At 35.5% G+C, this 21418-nt stretch overlaps 1 protein-coding gene across 1 annotated transcript in view; it reads right to left on the bottom strand.

The window, feature by feature from the left end:
• Positions 1-6272, bottom strand: part of LOC149770054 (uncharacterized) — a 90366-nt gene extending 84094 nt beyond the window's left edge. The window contains exon 1 of the mRNA XM_089949465.1: positions 5889-6272. The gene's annotated coding sequence lies outside the window, so the exon portion shown is untranslated. The remainder of the gene's footprint in view (positions 1-5888) is intronic.
• Between the last annotated feature and the right edge of the window lie 15146 nt (positions 6273-21418).

Here is a 21418-nt window from a genome sequence, read left to right as displayed (position 1 = left end):
GCTCAGACTCTTGCTGTGACAAAATATACTCTATATACATTTCTATAAGTCTACATACAACATAGACCTTAATCTGCCATCAAACAATGAACTGACAGATCAAGGTGTGTGTTCTGTTGATTAATCTTAACAGACTGCATAGACTAAGATTTGTTGATTGAAGATCTGTTTATCTGGTGCATGATCTGAAGGCAGATCTGTTTATCTGGTGCATGATTGGAAGGCAGATCTGTTTATCTGGTGCTTGATGAGAAGGCAGATCTGTTTATCTGGTGCTTGATTGGAAGGCAGATCTGTTTATCTGGTGCTTGATGAGAAGGCAGATCTGTTTATCTGGTGCTTGATTGGAAGGCAGATCTGTTTATCTGGTGCTTGATTGGAAGACAGATCTGTTTATCTGGTGCTTGATGAGAAGGCAGATCTGTTTATCTGGTGCATGATTGGAAGGCAGATCTGTTTATCTGGTGCATGATTGGAAGGCAGATCTGTTTATCTGGTGCATGATGAGAAGGCAGATCTGTTTATCTGGTGCTTGATCAGAAGGCAGATCTGTTTATCTGGTACATGATCTGAGGGCAGATCTGTTTATATACACATATAAAGATGAATTTGTTGAGCATTAACTGAATTATATATATATATATATATATATATATATATATATATATATATATATATATATATATATATATATATATATATATACACTGTTCTCTATTTTTGAAATTTTGGATTTTGCATCTTGAGTCTGAGTTGGATCCCCAGATGACTGAGTGGTCTAAGGCACTCACCTTTAAAGATCACTCACAGCTCCCCTCTGTTCATGTGGGTTTGTAGCTTGGCTCAGCCAATATGGCTATGTAAGATATCTTACCAGAAGCTTCATGTGGGTCGGTGGTTCTTTCTTGATTTTTCTCCACCACATATACTGGCTGACATTTATTGTGAAAAAAGATATGTATCATGTGTTGAAAAATGTTGTTAAAACCATGAATCCAAAACCAAACTGAGTCAAAGTCAATACAAAAATGCGTTGTAACCTCAGGCTCTGGTCTCCAACAATGGAATAATTTTTTCCCTTTAATTCCTGTGTGTGTGACTATGCTCCCCCCCCCCCAACAAACATGGGAAATATCTCCATTTTTAATAATGTAACTGCTCTCTTTCATCGCGTGACCTTCTACAGCAATTGAAGTGCAGAAGTGCACAGAAACCACTGATTTCCATCATCATGGAGCATTGTTTCACAATAACCAGCACAGACAGTAACTGCAACACATTTACATACTATTATGTGCAGAGTTGAATAAGACATTTTGCACTAAATGATCTAGCTACAGGTATAACCTAGTTAGTTGAGTTTCAAATAGAAAAAAGATGCTGTTATAATTGTCATTTTGTAAAATGTACACACTCATTATTATGTATGAAGGAAAATCAATACTAGATTAAGGTTGAATTGATGATTAGATGATTGTTTTTTCTCTGTCTTGTTAAATCTAAAGGTTAAGAGAGTGTAGTTTATTTTATGACCTATTTATACTTGTACCATAGTGCAAGCTATCTTTAATAAACAATTTGGATGCCATGTATTACCATTATCAAAGCAATCTCGACCATTGTTTGAATACAGTGTATTGTCATTGCCTGAGTGGTCTCAACCATTGTTTGAATGCATTGTTTGAATACAGTGTATTGTCATATCCTGAGTGGTCTCAACCATTGTTTGAATGCTCTGTATTACCTACCATTGCCTGAGTGGTCTCAACCATTGTTTGAATGCATTGTTTGAATGCTTTGTATTACCATTGCCTGAGTGGTCTCAACCATTGTTTGAATGCTGTGTATTACCATTGTCTGAGTGTTCTCAACCATTGTTTGAATACAGTGTATTGTCATATCCTGAGTGGTCTCAACCATTGTTTGAATGCTGTGTATTACCTACCATTGCCTGAGTGGTCTCAACCATTGTTTGAATGCTGTGTATTGTCATTGCCTGAGTGGTCTCAACCATTGTTTGAATGCATTGTTTGAATGCTGTGTATTACCATTGCCTGAGTGGTCTCAACCAGTGTTCTGAATGCTGTGTGTTACTATTGCCTGAGTGGTCTCAACCATTGTTTGAATGCTGTATATTACCATTGTCTGAGTGGTCTAAACCAGTGTTTTTGTATTACTATTGCCTGAATGGTCTCAACCATTGTTTGAATGCTGTGTATTATTATTGCCTGAGTGGTCTCAACCATTGTTTGAGTGCTGTGTATTACCATTGCCTGAGTGGTCTCAACCATTGTTTTGAATGCTGTGTATTACTATTGCCTGAATGGTCTCAACCATTGTTTGAATGCTGTGTATTATTATTGCCTGAGTGGTCTCAACCATTGTTTGAGTGCTGTGTATTACCATTGCCTGAGTGGTCTCAACCATTGTTTGAGTGCTGTGTATTACTATTGCCTGAATGGTCTCAACCATTGTTTGAATGCTGTGTATTACTATTGCCTGAATGGTCTCAACCATTGTTTGAATGCTGTGTATTATTATTGCCTGAATGGTCTCAACCATTGTTTGAATGCTGTGTATTATTATTGCCTGAGTGGTCTCAACCATTGTTTGAGTGCTGTGTATTACCATTGCCTGAGTGGTCTCAACCATTGTTTGAATGCTGCTATGTGTATACCTGTCAGCTTTTCAAAAGCCAAGTAGGGAGACTGAATAGAAAATTAAGGAGATTGGGACCTAAAATAAGTAGTTTTTTTGCCAAAGTTTTAAAAATGTTGATTTCACAAAATATTGCCCATTTTCAACATTACCACAAACACATTTAAATTTAGATAGCTTTTAAATCAATAACGTTATGATTATGGTACAGAAACACATTTTAAAAAGACATGACACTGTGTTCCGCTGTGAAACTTCACCTCTGCTTTGATTGCTAGTTCCTAGGATTGAGTTGTGGGGCCCACGATTGTCATGAACATCCTAATACTTTAATCTACTGAACTTATGCGACACTGCCTTGTGTAGTTCAGTAGCTTCATGCTTCTTGACATCATTTAGTCCACCATGTCTTGTACACACGGTCTTCTTACAACATGTACAAAAGACATGGTGCCGACCCTGGTGAGACTTGCAAAACCAACTGATACTGCCAAACCATTCTGGTTTTAATTTAAGCAGATATTTCATCCATTTTGCTCGCTTTGGATCATGCTTATCAGGCAAGCTTTCATCTTGTTTGTGTTTGGAAGTTTAAAAATGTTTAAAATGTTTTATTAATGCTGTAAATTTATACTCCTCACTTCAACACACACCAGACTTGGTCTAAGTCCTGCATTTTAGCTATCAGACAGGTTATGTCCCATGATCAGTGTGCTGTGTAATTACATCACAACAAGATAAAATAGAACATGACTTCTGTGGATACACCTATTTATGGGGTTCTTTTTCAGAAAAATGAAAATCGACTGGCATAATGTAATATTTGGGTGTTCTCTGCAAAAATCAGGAGATACAAGATAGGTGTGAAATTACCCCAAAAGTTGGGATTTTTTTTTGCAGTGGTAGAGTTGACAGGTATATATGTGTTTTAACATTACTTAAAGTTTGCACGAAGTTCAGCTTTTTTACATGCTATTTCAAGCAAAGTAAATTTTCATTAGGTTGTTTTGACATTTTAAGGTTGCTTCATTATTCACAATTATTAATTTTGACTTAAACCCTCAATCCTTTATTATGGATTTGTGTTCCATAGGAAATTCAATGTCAAAGGAATTTTTCTGACCAACATCAATGCATTGGAAGATTCATGAGTCCTTTTTCCCTGTTTGAAGCTATTTGACTTCAGATTACATAACACGATTTTGAAATCACCAATAAAGGCTTCTTACTTTTTCCTTTTGATGTAACATATTTAGTACTGTATTTACTCGCTTATAAGTCCAGTCAAATTGAAAACAACAAAGATCCTGATCTGCCATAACATAATGCACCTCAAGATCAGGGTCTGTGTTGTTTGTTCTACTGATCACTCCTAATTCACTGCACAATGCCAGATCGACCAGTGTATTATGTAATGGCAGATCTGGGTCTGTGAAGTTTGCAAATGAATTGACTTAAAAGCAGGTATACACTGAATACAGAAGATGCAGATAGAGTGGACATACGTGATATTCTGCCACACTTTTGTCAGTGATGCTATGACTGTATTTGTCTGTACATTTGACTCTGATGTACCACTTATAAAAAGATACATTTTTCATTTAGTCTGACAAGTTGAATAATGGAGATCCTTTGTTTTTCTAAGTAGTTGAAGTGGCCCAGGGTGGCTGAGTGGCCTAAAGCCCTTTCCTTTCCTGATCACTGTCATTTCATCTCTGTCAGCATGGGTTCGAGTCTCTTCCTTTGTCATAGTGGATATGTGAGAAAGCTTGCCGGTAGTTTTCCTTGGGTTAATGGTCTTTGCCAGAGTTTTCCTAAGTTCTTCTTCCATCAATTATACTGGCTGCTGTGTATAGCCTATCATGTGCTGAGAAATGGCTTTGAACCCAAAATGACAACAACAACAATATAAATAGTTGTAAGTAGATTTAGTGTTCTGGAAACATAGATGTTGACATATTTCAGTTATCCTTTTCACCATGCCCCACCCATAAATGATAAAATAGTAAAGTTAGCAAATATCAGTATATCTTGTATTACATTATGGGTCTCTCTCATTACATTGTGGTAGTTGGGGTGCATAATTGCCAGCCACATTAGGTACAAAACCATGGTATAGCATACAATATTTAAGGAATGCTTGTATGTATGTTAGTTATGTGTATGTGTGCCCAAAAATATTCAAACATATACAGTAGTAATAATTTCAATTTATGTAAATTACATTATTTCAGTTCACAGTATTTGTGCAATTAATTTTATCAAATTATAATGCTTTTTTGAGGAAATAAAAGATCCAGTACCAAACTTAAAGTTGTTTTTGTTTATCTTTTATTTGCCTTAAAATTTGATTTAAGTATAATGGTTAAAAAATTTGGTGACGGGGTCCATATTAGTACCATGTAATTTTTGTAATAATAAAAGACATTATAATGAGTGAAAACTAAATAATTAATTGTGATACTTTTTTGTTTATAAACTTGAGCAAACATATTTATTCCTCAACTTTAAATTCCTAGACATGGGTGTTCATTATGGAATTTATGTACATGTATTGCTGTGTGAAATGTGATCAGACTCAAATTTCATCTTTAAAATATAGGATTGAAATGTCACTGTTAGATGGACCAGAATGGATACTTTCATAAAGTTAATACATTTGTTATGATTTTGTCCAAAGGGTTTTGTAAAGGTGACCATGTACAAGGCTAGGGTCCCTCTTCATATCTGACAATTCAATAAGTATGCTGCATGTTTTATTGCATTTGCTTACTTATGCTATAAGTGCCAAGTTGTTGTTGTTGTTGTAGGGTTTAATGCCATTTTTCAGCACACAATAGGCTATACATGGCGGCCAGTATTAATGGTGGAGGAAGAACCCAGGAAACCCCAGAAAGAACCACCAACCCACGAGAAGCTACTGGCAAGCTTTCTCACATACCCACATTAGCTGAATCCGAGACTCGAACCCACGCAGACAGAGGTGAGAAAGTGCCAAGTGCATTGGTACATGAATGAGGATGTTTGTGGTTGAAAGAGGTAAGTTGTTGCTTATACTCTTAATCACGTTGTTGCTAAAATGTTTTTTCTCTCCAAATGCTATAGTTGCATATGAGGTTAAGAAAAATATATTCCTACATTTGAGATCTTTTAGGCAGATGCCTCAATGCAATTCTGACTACAAAACTAATTTGAAATTAATTAACTGGAGAATGCATTCATGCACTTACCAGTAAGGATGTACTCAACAAAATATTCCACACAGTGAATTGGGAATTAATCACACAGACACAGCCTGTTGTTCACTGTCTCTCTCAGCACATCCCAAAATTAAACTGAACCACTGATGAATTTTTCCAAGTAGTTGGGTTGTGTTTGTGCCACTATCAGTTTGATCAAATCCGTAGCATAAATATTTTCAAAGGATAACATTGTCCTCTAAGTGTCTAAGCCATTGGTGATTATTTTTCATTCGATGAATTATCACTCGGTTTGCCAATGCCCAGTCATGTGTTAAAGAATTGTAATATTTGTTTCAATTGGTGCTGCCGATCTGTGAAATGTATTGGAGCTCCAGTTACTATTACCGTATAGCTTCCAGGATTGAAGTCTTGAAATCTGAAAAAATTAGGAAAGAAAAAACAAATTGGATTCAGCATAATAATCCCATTAAAAATAAGAAACATGGCATATAATGCTTGCAGTTATCCACAAAGATGAATGATATAACATGTAGAAATGTTTTGCTATTTCCATTTGATGGGACTATCTTAATATACAGTAAATTGAGGTACAGTATGAGCATAAAAAATGTCTATGCCCTATAATGGAGTGGATTCTATTACATGCATGTTTATCTTGTGTTTATTAAATGATTCATTTTATGAATTTTCTTTGTAAAGCACTGTAAATAATAATGTAAGCTCTTTATTGGAGGAATTGTTTCTTCGAAGACCCATCTTAACTTAACTGCAATGAAATCTCTGAAATCAAATATGGTAGATATTGAGATAGAGTGTGGAATTTTCAGGTTCATTGCCTGTTCATCTAACATTGCTTGTGAACATAGGCAAATAATTCATTCCAATTAACAATTCAATATTCCAGTTTTAAGGCAGTTGGCATAAACAGATAAAGGAGGTAATTGAGTTACATGTACATGAACTTGCTTCACAAATTGATGGCTATTCATGAAGATAATCATATGTACTTAATGATGAAAAATGTCTATGTTGTATATATTTATTTAAATTTTGTATATATTTTCAATAGAAATGCAAGATGATGGTTGGACGGATGAACAGTAAATAAATAGTTAATTAGATCGGTAAATAGGTGAACTAATTGGTTGACAGATAGTTTGATACAATCATTGAAGTTAAATTATCAGGGTTTGCATTCATGCAGTATTTATACCATAAATACCCTTTTTCAAACAGATTGACCATATAGAGAAAATTCAATACATGAATGTGACATTTATTTTATTCTGATCTACCATAACACCTCTTTTCAAACAGATTGACCATATAGAGAAAATTCGTTTATTGAATCTGACACTTATTTTATTCTGATCAGTTATTCAAATTGTCTTTTTTAGAACCACTTTGAATCTTTAGCTTTATTTACATTGTTTGCACATCTATCACCAAATTATATAACAAAATGTAGTTACTAATTAACAGGTAATTGGTTTTCAGTTAGAAAGTTTACAGACGTAATATGCATTTTAACAACTGACACAGTTGTGAAGTACCTACTTTCATTTGCTGAGGTTCAAGTAAATTCAGCAGTTTGGTTATGCCCATACGAGACATTACTTTTGTTTCCAGACAACATCCTGCTTTTAGGCAAGGTTTTATGAGGATTCATAATGCATGAGAATTTTAGACGTTATTTTTTATTGTAAATTAACTTTCATTATGCATACATCAGCAACAAATGTCAGAAAGCCCTGGAGTTGTTATGAGTCATGGAAAACACAGAGTAGACCAGAACATCTTACTCCAGTTATACCTGACTTTGCAAAGATCTATATTTTATTTTGGTTTGATAGGTATGGATTAGCTTGCAAATCTTGTCTGCAGTTGCTTAATTCAGTAATCAATCTGTACTTGGAATTTGTCTGGGAGCACACACACACATATATATATATATATGTAATGTCATAAGAACATGGAAATAAGATTATGCTGCATTTGTGTATGGAATTGTGTAGTTGATAATTGTAGTGGACATGAGAGACACTGAGGTATCTATTATTTTGACACTTACAGTTACTAAAATTACCAAAAGCAATAAAGTTTTTGGACAACATTTCCTTTTAAGACAACAAAATTTATAAATTTGAAAATTTAGAGTTTTCTGTTATCAGTAGATTCATATAATTCTTTTGTGGAAACTTTATTGTCAGTCTCCATCTTTACTTATTTTCAGGGCTGTATTGCTGATATGAATGACTTAATTTCACATGAACACAACTTGTACAAATCAGGCACTAAATAACCCATAATCACATGCAGTTTGCAAAAAATCTCTACAAGATCTGATGTGGTGAATTATTAAATAAAACAGCAAGGGGGCTCTCTACAGATATTACGAACTTTTGAGAGAGTGACAGGTGTAAAGTGAAATTGTTTACATTTGCAACATGCAGAATGGAGAGACTGTTGGTATACCTATATGTCACTTTCATGTACTGTGGTTGAATTTTTTTTGGGATATTGTACTTGTGGAAATTCTACATGATCTAAGCACACAACTAACAAGAATGACTGTTCCCTTGTGCTATAAAAGTGAGCCAGAATTAGTCAGAAGTACACTATCTTTAGCAGGTACTAAAATAGAGATTTTTTTTAACCAGACTAGACAATAACAGCTTCTGAAAGTGTAGTGAATTGTCCAATATGTAAAATGTAATAACAACATTATTAGCTTGTTTCTTTACAATTTGCCTCTGATGTCCAGGAAGAGCAAGTGACCAAGTAGAGCCAGCAGTTTTTGAAAGGTGCACATCTGAAGCAAGGCCAAGCTGTATACTCTGTAACCCATATTACACACATCAATCATACACCAAAATAAAGGGAATTAAAAATTCTTTGAACAATACCTAAGATGTTCAGGGTCTTTTCTGAATAGCCAATATAACCAGTGAGGAAAACAGGGAAATGCTTTTCTTTAAAAAATTTAACCCTAAGCAAAAATATGAAACTGTAGAGTGCAACCTAAATGAAGGGTGTGAACTAAGTTATGATAGCAAATATCGGGTGCACCAAATAAATATTTAAGATAAAATTATGAATGGATTATCTTCTGCTGATGTTATTGTCTCCTTGGACCTCGGCCAATGTAAATTTGTGAAAAAGCTGCCAGTAGCTTCTTGTGGGTTGGGGGTTCTTACTGGGGTTTTCCTAGGTTCTTCCTTTACCAGTTATATTAGCCACTATATATAGCCTATCTTGCACTGAGAAATGGTGTTAAACCCCCAAAACAACTACAGTCTCCTTGGGCAAGTAACATGGGGTACATAGTTATTGCCATCCCCATCTGTCTGTGAGTCTGTTCATGAACATTCTTGATTCTGGACCATAACTCCAAAATAGTTTCATGGTATCTTCGTGAAACTTGGTGCACATATTAGTCTAGCAATCCAGATGTCTTTTTTCCTATTAATTCCTCCCTAGCCTCACTCTCTATTATTCCTCCCTATCCTCACTTTCTATTGTTCCTCCATGTTCCCTCTTTCTATTGCTTCTGCCATATCCTCACTTTCTATTGATTCCTTCCAATCCTCACTTCTGTTGATTTCTCCTATCCTCACTTTCTGTTGATTCCTCCATATCCCCTCTTTCTGCCAATTCCTCAACATCCTCACTTTCATTTCCAGATCATAACTCTTAAACTGGTCAAGTTATATCAATGATACTTGATACACTTATTAAACTAGCCACCCTGATAATCCTTTTGTGCTATTCACAATTCTTTGGTTTCAATATTTGCCATGACTTCATCCATTTTCCTGTCCATCCATTCATTTCTTCTGGACACTTGTTTCTGTAGAGCATAACTCTCAAACTGTTCAAGGTATCTAAACAAACTTGGTACACATATTTAACTGGTGATCTGTATGTGTCTTTGTTATTCAGTATTCTTCAGTTTCAGTACTTATGTTTTTGTGTATATTTTCTGTTCTTCTTATTACTAACACCTTTGTTTCAAGGACAGAACTCCCAGACTACCTGAGAAATTTCTGTGAAACTTACATACATATTAAACTTACATACATATTAAACTTACATACATATTAAACTTGTCCCATATATACTCACAAGTCAAGTCAAACTGCAGACAACAAAGATCTTGACCTGTCATAGCATAATACGCCTGCAGATCAGGGTCTGTTCTTTTTCTGTTGTTCTACTGATTGCTACACAGACTCAGATCTGCCAGTGCATTATGTGATATCAGATCTGGGTCTGTGTGGTTTGCTGTTGGGCTTATCTAATATATATGGTAGCTCAGATCTGCATTTTGTACAATTCTTCAATTCTACTATTTTCAACCCTTTCTATCTATTCATCCATACATCATTCACACTTTCATGGTTGATTATTTGTCTTACATTCCATGTTAAAAAATGAGTTTTAACTAAAAAGTAAAAAGGCGAAATATCTATTGGCTATTTTTGATCTTTCAAAAGTTTGTATAAGATTTAGTTTACACTGAAATTTTTTTGTGTAAACTCAGAAATAAGGTTGCAACACAGCCTGATACGTTAAGGTCTGAAAATAGACTGATAGAAATAGTAGATGATGTTAGGTCATCTCCATGATGACATCTTAAAAATGAGTCTGAGTAGCCATTTGCCAGCCAGAATTCTGTTATAATGTCATTTGAGGTAGGATGGTAGTCAGGCCAGCCAGAATTCTGTTATAATGTCATTTGAGGTAGGATGGTAGTCAGGCCAGCCAGAATTCTGTTATAATGTCGTCTGAGGTAGGATGGTAGTCAGGCCAGCCAGAATTCTGTTATAATGTCGTCTGAGGTAGGATGGTAGTCAGGCCAGCCAGAATTCTGTTATGATGTCATTTGAGGTAGGATGATAGTCAAGCCAGCCAGAATTCTGTTATGATGTCATTTGAGGTAGGATGGTAGTCAGGCCAGCCAGAATTCTGTTATAATGTCATTTGAGGTAGGATGGTAGTCAGGCCAGCCAGAATTCTGTTATAATGTCATTTGAGGTAGGATGGTAGTCAGGCCAGCCAGAATTCTGTTATAATGTCATTTGAGGTAGGATGATAGTCAAGCCAGCCAGAATTCTGTTATGATGTCATTTGAGGTAGGATGGTAGTCAGGCCAGCCAGAATTCTGTTATGATGTCATTTGAGGTAGGATGGTAGTCAGGCCAGCCAGAATTCTGTTATAATGTCATTTGAGGTAGGATGATAGTCAAGCCAGCCAGAATTCTGTTATGATGTCATTTGAGGTAGGATGATAGTCAGGCCAGCCAGAATTCTGTTATAATGTCATTTGAGGTAGGATGGTAGTCAAGCCAGCCAGAATTCTGTTATAATGTCATTTGAGGTAGGATGATAGTCAGGCCAGCCAGAATTCTGTTATGATGTCATTTGAGGTAGGATGATAGTCAAGCCAGCCAGAATTCTGTTATGATGTCATTTGAGGTAGGATGATAGTCAAGCCAGCCAGAATTCTGTTATGATGTCATTTGAGGTAGGATGATAGTCAAGCCAGCCAGAATTCTGTTATAATGTCATTTGAGGTAGGATGATAGTCAAGCCAGCCAGAATTCTGTTATGATGTCATTTGAGGTAGGATGATAGTCAAGCCAGCCAGAATTCTGTTATGATGTCATTTGAGGTAGGATGATAGTCAAGCCAGCCAGAATTCTGTTATGATGTCATTTGAGGTAGGATGATAGTCAAGCCAGCCAGAATTCTGTTATAATGTCATTTGAGGTAGGATGATAGTCAAGCCAGCCAGAATTCTGTTATGATGTCATTTGAGGTAGGATGATAGTCAAGCCAGCCAGAATTCTGTTATGATGTCATTTGAGGTAGGATGATAGTCAAGCCAGCCAGAATTCTGTTATGATGTCATTTGAGGTAGGATGATAGTCAAGCCAGCCAGAATTCTGTTATGATGTCATTTGAGGTAGGATGATAGTCAAGCCAGCCAGAATTCTGTTATAATGTCATTTGAGGTAGGATGATAGTCAAGCCAGCCAGAATTCTGTTATGATGTCATTTGAGGTAGGATGATAGTCAAGCCAGCCAGAATTCTGTTATGATGTCATTTGAGGTAGGATGATAGTCAGGCCAGCCAGAATTCTGTTATGATGTGATTTGAGGTAGGATGATAGTCAGTCCAGCCAGAATTCTGTTATGATGTCATTTGAGGTAGGATGATAGTCAGGCAGGACAGGATAAGGATTTTCTGCATGGGCATCTGGAAAATCTCTATCCATACTGATGCTAGGGAACATGAGAAAAAGTAGAGGAAACTATATAGGAGGATTGCATTACAGTGTGCTTCTTTCGAAAGATCATTCTTATCAAACTGCACTTATCTCTATGACTGATAAGTGGCTGAAAGCCTTAGATGAAGGAAAGTTAGTTGGTACCATAATGATTGATTTTTGACCTAGCAGATCATGAAATTCGTCTTGAAAAGTTAAAAAATCTATCAATGTAATGAAGATACACTTAATTGGCTCACATCCTACTTGGGCAATAGGTCTCAACAGGTAACATTTAATGGACACTCATCTGAAACTAAAATGATAAGTCGTGGAGTGCCACAAGATCTTGTGGCCCTTGTTTTTTCCACATTTCAGAAATGACCTACCCCTAAAAAAAGGAGATGCAGTCTCATCAACTGACATGTATGCTGATGACTCTACTTTGTTTGATGCTCAAAACAAACAATCTAAAGTTGAAAAAACCCATCAGTCTCCTCTGACTTCAAATATGGTGCAAGAAAAATGGAATGATCCTCAGTATGAACAAAACAAATGTCTTGTTGATAAATACACTGAAGAAAGAAGTAGGTTGCAAGCTGATATGCTGCATGTTCTCTATGATAATACTGGTCTAAAAATGACCTGTTTAAAAAGGATTCTTGGAATATTTGTAGATATTAACTTGCAATGGTCTCAAACAAAATAAACTCTTTATCTTTGGCTCCTTAAGAAAATCATGGACTGCATTTCTGTTACATTACAGAGCCACTTTTTTTTACATTCAACCGCATCTTGACTACAGTAATATAATTGGGGGAACACAACTGCTGTAATTCCAAGAAAAATTTCATAACTCCAGGAAATGGCATGTAAAATAATTTTTGATCAGCAAAACAAAATATTTAAACTACAATGCTTACATTCAAAGTATTGCCAATACATGAAAGATTTTTTTGGCAAAAGACCTAAATAATGTACAAGGTGGTTACAAAATCTGCCCCCACTTACCGTAAGCACCATTTTTCAGGAAAGAGAATCTACTGGTAAAGCCCACAAATCTAAGATCTATCCAAGTACCCAAACCACATAAGGAGCTATTCCAAAATAGCTTTAAATTTTCAGGTGTGATTGTTTGGAATAATGTTAAATATTTCTTAAATCAGCTCCAAGCATCTCCTCCTTCCACAATAGATGTATGAGATGGATGAAATCATAAAAATAAAAAAATGGTGTACTTATTACAGTGCATGTTACAATACCCACCTCCTGTGCTTCATTTTCATTTCTGCAGCAATTATGTAATAGTTGTTTATATACTGTGTATTTGCATGTGTGCATTTGTGTGTGTGTGAACATACTATTATTAGCTTGTAATTTATAATAGAGGGCCTGAAGGTAGATTAGTTTCTCATTTGTAAGTAATTCAGTCACCGTCTGAAAATAAACTATTATTAATATTATTATTATTATTTTTAGTAGTATGTTAGTATGTCGGATACATGATCGGTAAAATGTACTATAAATGGCATACATCTGTAATGCAATTAATTTTGATTGAAGGCTATTATATATTTAGCTTATTTCACCCTGTTATTAAAAATAGTTGTTTAAAAAAGGATGTTTCATTTATGAGATTGAGGCATAAGCCAGATTAATGCAATGCATTTGAAAGGAAGTAAAAATTACATTTCTGAATGTTAATTTATCAACATACATTTTGTAAGAGAAAAACATGTAAATTTAAGACACAAGCAGCAGGAAATGTGGAATGAAATGAATGTTTTAATTGCCATTCCATAGCCATTCAACTTCCAGACATGTATGAACTGGTAAATGAGAGACAACCTTTGTTCTACAACAGGCATTTAAGTTGTATTTAAATATTTCCACAGACAATAAACACATGTGTTGTTTACTGAGATGATTTGATGAAAGAATCGAGATTATCACTATTGTGACTCAGTCAATGTTGGTAGTGTTTAGCATTTCCAGTTATCTCCACTAAACAATGGCAGGATATTTAATTCTCTTTTTTGTGGGACATATGAGTATTTTAATTGATCCTCTGATAAAACTGGCACTTCATTCACATTGGGTTAAGGTATGAAGATGACAGCATAACAGAAGTATGAAGACATGTTAAAGTTTGTAATTATCCCAGGTCTCTGAGGTCACACCTCTCATTCATACCATAGGGATTAAAATTGTGTAATGTTTAGATAAGTCATACAAATTTGTCTTTGAAGATTTTTCATGCTTATTGGTTTAGTGAAGGGAGGTCTTGGCCCCTGTGAGAGATGACAAACTACGTTGAATCCTCTCAGATTAGAGGACACAGTTGCATGTCAGGGGTCCATAGCAGGTGTTATCTTGGTAAGAGGATTATGATACTGTTGATTAAGGCCTGGCTCAGTTGTCTCTCTGTCTCATTCTTTCCATTCAGCCACCATTCAGACCACAAATTACACACTTCAATTTTCAAGAGAATGGGTTGTATAAACCAATTTTCATATAAAAATCTGATTTATGTTTGAGTTAGCATGCTCACAAGATTGATCTTCAACCTGATTTCATGGAAAGAAAATTATTCAATATGCCTATGACAATGTAAAAATATACCCATGTGCTTTGTTTAGTAAAATCTATAATATTAACAAAAAAATAAAATAAACCAAAGTGGCATAATTCTTGGTATTTATCAGATACTGTATGTAATCACTTATATTTTTGAGCCCAACTGCAAACTGAACAGACCCAGATTTGCCATTGCATAATGTGCTGGCAGATCTGCATCTGTGCAGTTTGTAAGGAGTAATTGGTAGAACAAACAGCACAGACTCTGATCTGCAGTTGTATTATGCTATGGCAGATCAGGATCTTTGTTGTTTGCAGTTTGACCCGACTTATAAACAAGTACTTATGGTACATCCACAAACTAGGTTGATAGAAATCCATTGATACTTGTTTGTGTTGTCATGCATACAGGCCAACACAGCTAAAAACCAATGTCAAGTTATTGACCTTAAAATCAATGTCCAGAGTGCTGACAATCATGTATGTTGTTCATTGGAATGCAACTAAACGTCCAATCAAATTCACTTATTCAATATCTTCATAACCTCAGTGAAGTACAAAAATGAAAGCTATGACCTTTGACTTTACTCCAGTGTCAATTAAGTCTGGTTTTCACAATTCCTTCACAGAAGTATGAATATGTTGGTGGTCAGATTTGTACCATTGTCATTCATAACCAATTAAATATTGCAAAAAATGTTTTAGTTAAGACCCCCACATAAATAAGACACAGGAGTGGTATCAATATTTTCATGATGTCCATCAAGGTAGCCATTTTGGAGATTGATCATCATCATTTTAATACAAAATCAGCTATTATTGGAATTAAGAATTTTTTATGTTGGTATGGCCATCTGTTTAAAAGTAGTTACAAGTTTTATAAAATTTTGGGAGGTCACATTGGCATCATTAAGACCATCTGCATATTGTGATAGAAGTTATAGAGTGAAAACCCCATGTCGAAATGACCAACCCTTCAAGAAGATAACAAGGTTCTCAAGATGACCACCATTTTTATTTAGGTCCAAATACTAAGCATCATAAGAAGTCTTGTCATGACAATCTCCTGGACTGCTCACAAGGGGTCATAGCCATAGCAAGCTTTTCAATTTGGCCAACATAGCAGCCATATTGGATATCCAGGTGGCACCATTTTGTTATAGGATCAACTCTATGTAAGAAGTCTTTTAGTGAAGATTCCATGTTAATAAGACCATCTATTCAGGAGGAGTAACAATAACACAATTTTCAAGATGGCCACGGCAGTAGCCAGTTTGGATGTCTGGTTGGTAACATTTTCAGCAAGGATCAACTAGACATGATATTAAGTCTTTTTGAAGAAACTCCATGTTAGTATGACCATCCAGTATGGAGAAATAGCAGTAATAAGATTTTCATGATGGCCATCATAGTGGACATAGTGGATGTCAGACTGGCAATCTTTTGATGAAAATCTGATGTCATTATGACCATCCATCCTGGAGTAGCAGTGATAACAAAATTTTCAGGATGGTGGTCATATAGGAAGTCATTTTGGGATCATTTTTGTTCAGGGCAAACAAGACATCACAAGAAGTCTCCTGGTGAAAACTCATATGTGGACTATTGCAGAAAAGTATTTAGTAGAGCTTCAATCCAGTGTAGACTATTGTAGTATTTTGTATGGAGTGGTGCTTCAACCACATGTGGACTGTATGCAGTGGTGCTTCAACCACATGTGGGCTGTTGTAGCATTGTATCAAGTAGAGCTTCAACCCCATGTAGACTATTGTAGTATTTTGTATGGAGTGGTGCTTCAACCACACATGGACTGTTGTAGCATTTTCTATGAAGTGGTGCTTCAGCCACACATGGACTGTTGTATTTTGTATGAAGTGGTGCTTCAGCCACACATGGACTGTTGTATTTTGTATGAAGTGGTGCTTCAGCCACACATGGACTGTTATATTTTGTATGAAGTGGGGCTTCAGCCACATGTGGACTGTTGTAGTATTGTATCAAGTAGTGCTTCAACCCTATGTAGACTATTGTAGTATTTTGTATGGAGTGGTGCTTCAACCACATGTAGACTATTGTAGTATTTTGTATGAAGTGGTGCTTCAGCCACACATGGACTGTTATATTTTGTATGAAGTGGGGCTTCAGCCACATGTGGACTGTTGTAGTATTGTATCAAGTAGTGCTTCAACCACATGTAGACTATTGTAGTATTTTGTATGGAGTGGTGCTTCAACCACATGTAGACTATTGTAGTATTTTGTATGAAGTGGTGCTTCAGCCACACATGGACTGTTATATTTTGTATGAAGTGGGGCTTCAGCCACATGTGGACTGTTGTAGTATTGTATCAAGTAGTGCTTCAACCACATGTAGACTATTGTAGTATTTTGTATGGAGTGGTGCTTCAACCACATGTAGACTATTGTAGTATTTTGTATGGAGTGGTGCTTCAACCACATGTTGACTACTGTAGCATTTTGTATGGAGTGGTGCTTCAACCACATGTTGACTACTGTAGCATTTTGTATGGAATGGTGATTCAACCCCATGTGGACTATTGTAGTATTACATGGAGTGGTGTTTCAACCCCATGTTGACTACTGTAGCATTTTGTATGGAGCGGTGCTTCAACCCCATGTGGACTATTGTAGTATTTTGTATGGAATGGTGCTTCAGCCACACGTGGACTATTGTAGTATTACATGGAGTGGTGCTTCAACCACATGTGGAATGTTGTAGTATTGTATCAAGTAGAGCTTCAGCCACATGTGGACTATTATAGTATTTTGTATGGAGTGGTGCTTCAACCCCATGTGGACTATTATAATATTTTGTACTGAGTGGTACTTCAACCCCATGTGGACTATTGTAGTATTTTGTATGGAATGGTGCTTCAGCCACACAGGGACTATTGTAGTATTACATGGTGTGGTGCTTCAACCACATGTGGAATGTTGTAGTATTGTATCAAGTAGAGCTTCAACCCCATGTGGACTATTATAGTATTTTGTATGGAGTGGTGCTTCAACCATGTGTGGACTGTTGTAGTACTGTATCTAGTAGTGCCTCGGCCACATATGAACTATTGTAGTATTGTATAGGGTGGTGCTTTAAAATTCTAAAATTACAAAAAAGATATATAGTTTAATTCTAAATGATTTGTCTGACACCTCAACTCTTAAACTCAGAAAATTGCACCCGTTCATGAGGCTTTTTTAATTGAAAGGTAAATTTCATGCATAAATCTTGTCTGGGCATCTACCTGCTTGTATATGATATATTTCAACTGTGTGAAGATCAACTTAATGAATATTACAATCTAATGTAAAATTCTTAACACACGGTTTCACCCTATCAATTAAACAGTACAAAGGTAGTCTTGTTTATTCAGGAGTATTATGCTGAATTCCCTCTTTTAAAAGACTCTTAAAAATGAGATGTATTTCTCTGATATAATATGTTCATTTAACACAATACCTGGTCCACATGGAAAAAATAAGAAATAGAAATAATGTTCACCTTTGTTGTTGTTGTTATTGTTGTAGCGTTTAATGCCACCTTTGAGTACATGACAGGCTATACATGGTGGCCAGTATTAATGGTGGAGGAAGAACCCAGGAAATCCCTGGAAAGAACCACCAACCCTCGAGAAGCTACTGGAAGCTTTCTCACATACCCACATTGGCTGAATCCGAGACTCGAACCCACACAGACAGAGGTGAGATGGAAGTGATCCATAACGGAGAGTGCTTTAGACCACTCAGCCACTCAGGGCCCCCCACCTTGTTTGTATTTGTTGGTATGTGCATGCATGTGTGTGTATGTGGGCTATTGGAATACATGTTGTAAATGTAAATACTATAAATTGAATATTAGATGGTACTGGGGGAGATTAGAATTTACTGTAATGTGTTACCCTTGTTTAAAAAATTCATTATTAATATTTGTATTATTGGTTCTCTATAGATGGTCACAATGGTCTAGGAATTGACCTATCAACTTTGATTTATATTTTCATTGAAATAAAAACTTTTTAAAAACTAAAAGATTTTCGTGTAAAAATTTGGAAACATAAATATGCTGCTATGTATCAGAGAAAAATGTGTGAAAAATTAAATGGTTAAATCATGGTGAATTTGTAAAAGTCCAAAATGTCAAGGTGTTTGAGTTAAGGCAGTGAGGACATGGAGACAATATAGACAAAACTGTCTGTGTTTGCATTCAGATTGTGAGGGCATGGACACAATATAGATAAAACTGTCTGTATTTGCATTCAGATTGTGAGGACATGGACACAATATAGACAAAACTGTCTGTGTTTGCATTCAGATTGTGAGGACATGGACACAATATAGACAAAACTGTCTGTGTTTGCATTCAGATTGTGAGGACATGGACACAATATAGACAAAACTGTCTGTGTTTGCATTCAGATTGTGAGGACATGGACACAATATAGACAAAACTGTCTGTGTTTGCATTCAGATTGTGAGGACATGGACACAATATAGACAAAACTGTCTGTGTTTGCATTCAGATTGTGAGGACATGGACACAATATAGACAAAACTGTGTTTGCATTCAGATTGTGAGGACATGGACACAATATAGACAAAACTGTCTGTGTTTGCATTCAGATTGTGAGGACATGGACACAATATAGACAAAACTGTGTTTGCATTCAGATTGTGAGGACATGGACACAATATAGACAAAACTGTCTGTGTTTGCATTCAGATTGTGAGGACATGGACACAATATAAACAAAACTGTCTGTGTTTGCATTCAGATTGTGAGGACATGGACACAATATAGACAAAACTGTGTTTGCATTCAGATTGTGAGGACATGGACACAATATAGACAAAACTGTCTGTGTTTGCATTCAGATTGTGAGGACATGGACACAATATAGACAAAACTGTCTGTGTTTGCATTCAGATTGTGAGGACATGGACACAATATAGACAAAACTGTCTGTGTTTGCATTCAGATTGTGAGGACATGGACACAATATAGACAAAACTGTGTTTGCATTCAGATTGTGAGGACATGGACACAATATAGACAAAACTGTCTGTGTTTGCATTCAGATTGTGAGGACATGGACACAATATAGACAAAACTGTCTGTGTTTGCATTCAGATTGTGAGGACATGGACACAATATAGACAAAACTGTCTGTGTTTGCATTCAGATTGTGAGGACATGGACACAATATAGACAAAACTGTCTGTGTTTGCATTCAGATTGTGAGGACATGGACACAATATAGACAAAACTGTCTGTGTTTGCATTCAGATTGTGAGGACATGGACACAATATAGGAAAAATTGTCCAGTTGTTTGAGTTCAGACAGTGAGGACTTGGACATATAGGCCAGATTGTCATGGTTGTTTTAGTTCACGCAGTGAGAACTTGGACTGAATTGTTAGCTAGAATTGTCAACTTTGATTTGTTGTCCAGTGTGAATAAAATCATGCCAAAAAATACTTGCCTTGCTAAATTTGATGCTTGTTAATATTTAGTGATTGTTTCATCCCACTAAAATATTTAATGTTTGACATTATTCCCACAGGTAACAAATTATTTAATGATGAACAGTATTTCCACAGGTAACAATTTTTTTATGATTGACTAATTCCACAGGACAAAAATTATTCAATGACTGAGAGTATTCCCACAGGAAAAACATTATTTTAATGATTGACAGTAATTCCTAAGGAACAAATTATTTAATGACTGACAGTATTTCCACAGGTAACAAATTGTTTTGATTGACAGTATTTCCACAGGTAACAAATTGTTTTGATTGACAGTATTTCCAAAGGAAAAAGGTTATTTAATGACTGACAGTATTTCCACAGGTAACAAATTGTTTTGATTGACAGTATTTCCAAAGGAAAAAGGTTATTTAATGACTGACAGTATTTCCACAGGTAACAAATTGTTTTGATTGACAGTATTTCCAAAGGAAAAAGGTTATTTAATGACTGACAGTATTTCCACAGGTAAAACATTATTTGAATGATCAACAGTAATTCAACAGACAGCAAAAATATTTAATCATTGCTGTTATTCCCATAGATAACAAATCAATAAATGATTCAACAAAATATTTAATGACTGATAATATTTCCACAGATAACAAACTATTTATTGATTGACAGTATTCACATAGATAACAAAACCTTTAATGATTGACATTATTCAAACAGACAGTATTCACACAAGTAAAACATTATTTCAAGATTGCCAGTAATCCCACAGATAACAAATTATTTAATAATTTACACATAGCAAAATATTAATGATTACTGGTATTCTCACAGATAGCAAAATATAAAATGAGTGATTTTATTCCCCGAGAAAACAAATGATTAAATATTTGACTTTATTCCTACAGATATCAAAATGTTTAATGATTAACAGTAATCCAAACGATAAAATATTTAGTGATTGATATTATTCCCACAGATAGGAAATTTCAGAGACAAAGAAGTACTAGCATTATTAGTTTTTATTGGAAATGTATCTCCCTTCTTACTGGAAATTGCTGATGTACTAATAAACCCTAGTTACCTGGTGGACCAGCTTGCTTGATGTCCTCACAAACTGATACATGCGATGTCCTCACAAACTGATATATGCAATGTCCTCGTAAACTGATACATGCAATGTTCTTGCAAACTGATACATGCAATGTCC

The sequence above is a fragment of the Sinohyriopsis cumingii genome, unplaced genomic scaffold (genome assembly GCF_028554795.1).
Source record: "Sinohyriopsis cumingii isolate HCF-2022 unplaced genomic scaffold, ASM2855479v2 utg002807l, whole genome shotgun sequence".
Lineage (NCBI taxonomy): Eukaryota > Metazoa > Mollusca > Bivalvia > Unionida > Unionidae > Sinohyriopsis > Sinohyriopsis cumingii.
This window is presented reverse-complemented; position numbering and strand designations above follow the sequence as displayed.